Source organism: Arachis hypogaea, chromosome 2 (genome assembly GCF_003086295.3).
Source record: "Arachis hypogaea cultivar Tifrunner chromosome 2, arahy.Tifrunner.gnm2.J5K5, whole genome shotgun sequence".
Classification (NCBI taxonomy): Eukaryota; Viridiplantae; Streptophyta; class Magnoliopsida; order Fabales; family Fabaceae; genus Arachis; species Arachis hypogaea.
This window is the reverse complement of record NC_092037.1, coordinates 61,457,749-61,461,893: the sequence shown is the minus strand read 5'-3', so window position 1 is coordinate 61,461,893 and position 4,145 is coordinate 61,457,749.

The window sequence follows — 4,145 nt, the reverse complement described above, 5'->3', positions numbered from 1 at the left end:
CAGTTCCAGTTGCGTTAGAAAGCTAACATCTGAGGCTTCGCAACGATATATAATTTGCCATAGCTTCCTCGAAGTTAGGCGATGCAGATCCGTGAATGACGTGCCCGCATCGCATCTGCGAATCTCAACCCACGCAAACGCGTGGACGACGCTTTCGCGTCATTTTCCCACGACCTGTACGTACCAGATTTCAAAATTAATGATTTCTGGGTTGTTTCTGACCCAGTTTTCGGCCCAGAAAGCACAGATTAGAGGCTATAAAGTGGGGGAATGCATCCGAAAAAAGGGGGCTCGCCAATTAGTTACTTTTCATGATTTAGATGTAGTTTTGAGGGAGAGGTTCTCTCCTCTCTCTTAGGTTTTAGGATTAGGATTCCTCTTAAAGGATTTAGGATTTCAACTCTTCATCAGGTTCAATATTTCTTTTACTTTATATTTCTCTTTTACTTTCAGATACTTTAATGCTCTCATTTAATTACTTATGTTGTCATATTGACTTATGAATTCTTTATGTTTAGATTGATTTTCTCTTATTAATGCAATTGAGGTATTTCAGATCTAAGATTCTTATTTAGCTTTTTATATTATTGGCTTTAATTGATTAACTGGAAGCTCTTAAGTTATCAACTATTCAGGATTGATTGTTATGTCGGCTGATTAATTGGAATTCTACTAACTCTAGTCTTTCCTTAGGAGTTGGCTAGGACTTGGGAAATCTAACCAATTGGTTCACTTGGCTTTCCCTTGCTTACGCAAAGGTTAACTAAGTGGGATTAACTTCCATTCTCATAGGAGTAACTAGGATAGGACTTCCGAATTTTCATATCTTGCTAAGAGTTTATTTTATAATTAATTATTTATTTTATTTGTCATTTAATTTACTTGTTCCTCACTTTCAAAACCCCAATTTACAAAATCCATAACCAATAATAAGAACATACCTCCCTGCAATTCCTTGAGATGACGACCCGAGGTTTGAATACTCGGTTATCAATTTTAAAAAGGGTTTGTTACTTGTGACAACCAAAACGTTTGTAAGAAAGGACTTCTGTTGGTTTAGGAGCTATACTTGCAACGAGTACCAAATTGTAAAGATTCTTAGACCACGCAAAGTTCTTCTCTTCACTAACCCTAGTCGCAACTCAAGGACTAACTATGTTATCCTAGTTCGGTCACTAATCTCTGTCCATTTTTCTGTCATTAAAACTTGACAGACTTTTTCTTTGATTTTTATCTCTTCTTTAACTTTTTATCTTTCCTTTGTCTTTATCTCGCTAATATATTTTTACCACTCTCTAAGTGTTTTATGAAGGTGATTATGAGATTCTGAGCTTATAGTTGTATTTCTAAAACTTTTATGAAAAACTGCCTTTTTTGTATTATTTTATTATATTTATTAAAATATTATTTTTATTTAAATATTATTATTTAATATTTTATTATTATTTATTATTTTATCATTAAATTTTTAAAAATTACCCCACTTTAAGTTTTAACCTTTAAAATTTATTTTTTACCACCTGTAACTTTTAATATTTCTACTTTAACCACCCTAACTTTTGAAAATTACCAAATAACCCCCCAAACACCAAAAATTTTACTTCCTTGCCCTTTTCAAGATCTAAAGCCTGTTCTTCCATGTTCTTCATCACACTTAAAGTGTTCTTCGTGTTCTTCATAAATTCTTCAGATTCTTTCTCTGTTTTACCCATTTTTCAGTCTTTTCAGCAACCGATTTTACCATAATTCAAAAGAAATTCCCAGCCACTAAAATCCCATCTTTTCTACATTGTTTTAACACAAATTGAACCCCAATTTAGGGCCTAGGGTTTCGTTTTTACAGAAACCATGAAGAACATAAGTTCAAAGTTGAATATCATCAAATTTCATCAAATTTTCACCAAAATTTCAACAAGAATCACTCATATAAACCATCAATTTCAAGCATAAGCAAACCATATAATAATTACACAACTCAAACACAATTAATCAAGATTAATTTCGTTAAACCCTACCTGGTTTTGCTGCTCCTAATTTCGTTAAGAACTTTTCTCTCTTTTTCTCTCTTAGAAATTTTGGCCACAAGTGAAAATGAACCAGCCTTGGGGGTTTTGGGGGTGTATGGTGAGTTGTGATTGGTTTTCTTGGAGGTGGATTAAAATAATATTAAAATATCTCTGGTGTACAACTACTAAACCTAGATGTCTCGGAACACTTGTAAAAACATCTCTAAAAATTCTTTTCTGAGCTACTAGCATAAATGACACTAATAACATATTTAATATGAGAATAGAACATGTATGATGAAGCCTTAGCATTGCTAAAGTCATCAGGGAGTGCTGGTGCTATGCTGCACCAATATACTGTGATCCCGGTTAAATCGATTTCCTATTTTTAACTAAAACAGACCAGGTAACCTTATAATATCACTCAAGCATCTTCTAATTGTAATTTAATGATAATATTATACTAGTATATCTCTTCTCTCATGAATCGAGTCTGGTTCGTCAAACTGAGACTACTTACGAATATCAGAATCAAAACTGCCAATCGATACGGTTCAAAAACTAGGTTCTTCGTGATTGCGTTGTCGAGCTTGCCCCAAAAGAGGTTCTAGCTTAAATATGACATAATGACAATGAGGATTGAGATGCTTGATGATACAGTAGAGGTGTTCCCTTTACTAATCTTCTAAAGAAATTCGTGCCTTCAGAAAAGATCTCGCGTACTCGAAAAACGGGATTGTTACATTCTACCCTCCTAAAAGAAAATTTTACCCTCAAAATTTTAGCCATATGTAAGAATCCATCTTCAAGCAATCTTTTTCCTTCAAGCCATCCTAACGAAAAGATCGATCCGTTCCCTACAACACCCAAATCTCAAATAGTCATTGGCTCAGAGCCATGGACATAACAGCTATGAAGATAGCTGTGGCTCACATCGATTCCTCATTCGGAACTTGATTAAACCATGCCTATTCACAGTCATTGAGGTCTTATCCGCACCAATCAATCAACATTAAGGTGATCAATATTAATATCTCAAGTTAAGCACGAACATTCCCAGAATGAGCGCTCATAGACATTCATGCCAAATATATCTTAAAGATACCCTAACGGCATGAGACACACAAGTAGAGTGCAGTAAAGCATAGTCAATCCACTCCCTAGGCTCTACTGGGAATGAACTACTTTGATACCAAATTGTAACGACCCAATTTTTAATATGTCTAGATCATATCGAAAACTGAGTGCTACCAATTTGTATTCCTTATTATTATCTATTATTTATCATATGAGCCTGATTCGTTGTTAAAAATGTAGTCAATTTGCGAGGTATTTTTTTTTGAAAATGTTTGGATTAATAGACGGAATCATTCTTAATCAATTCACAACTCATAACAGATAAAACAGTTATAAACAACCACACATAAATATATCACAAACAGTTAACAACATTCAGTGATCTAGCCTTTATTTAAGTATAGACTTTTAGTTAGAACACCCCTAGATATAGCTAGATAATAACTATATACATGTATATACATACAACATCCCAGGCCCTGACCTGTTCAAGAAGTCCTTAAGCAGGCACCCAGGCTAGCCTAGACTCTATACTTGCCTAGTCCCTCTAAGCTACTAAAGTGAGGGAAAGTACGTTTTAAGTCTTCAAAACACAAGTCGGGTGGAACGTCATCAAAAGGTAGAACATCATCTGCTACTCCTCTACACGATCAGACATTGCCATATGACGTCTCTCTGGTAGCTCATAAAATAGCCACACAACAGGAGTCTCGTACATAGGATTTAGGTTAAAGTTCACATACAAACAGGGTACAGACATTGGCTGGTCTCACAGTATATACATATAAATAGAGAACGAAATTCACCCTATACTCAGAAGACTATCTAGAGCGGAATCCTCTTTGCAGAACCATCATCAACGAACTATGGTAAGGTACTCTTACTTCCATCTGAAGGGGGAAGGAGAGAGAAGGGGTAAGAATTGGGGAGTTCTTACTAGCGCCGGAGTTATTAGTTAAGTTCATTAATTCTGTGTTTTCTCGCAGACGAATAGCAGAATACAGTGAAGTAGTAAACAGAAGACACAGATAAATAAAGAAAATAGAGAAAACAGAAAGCAGA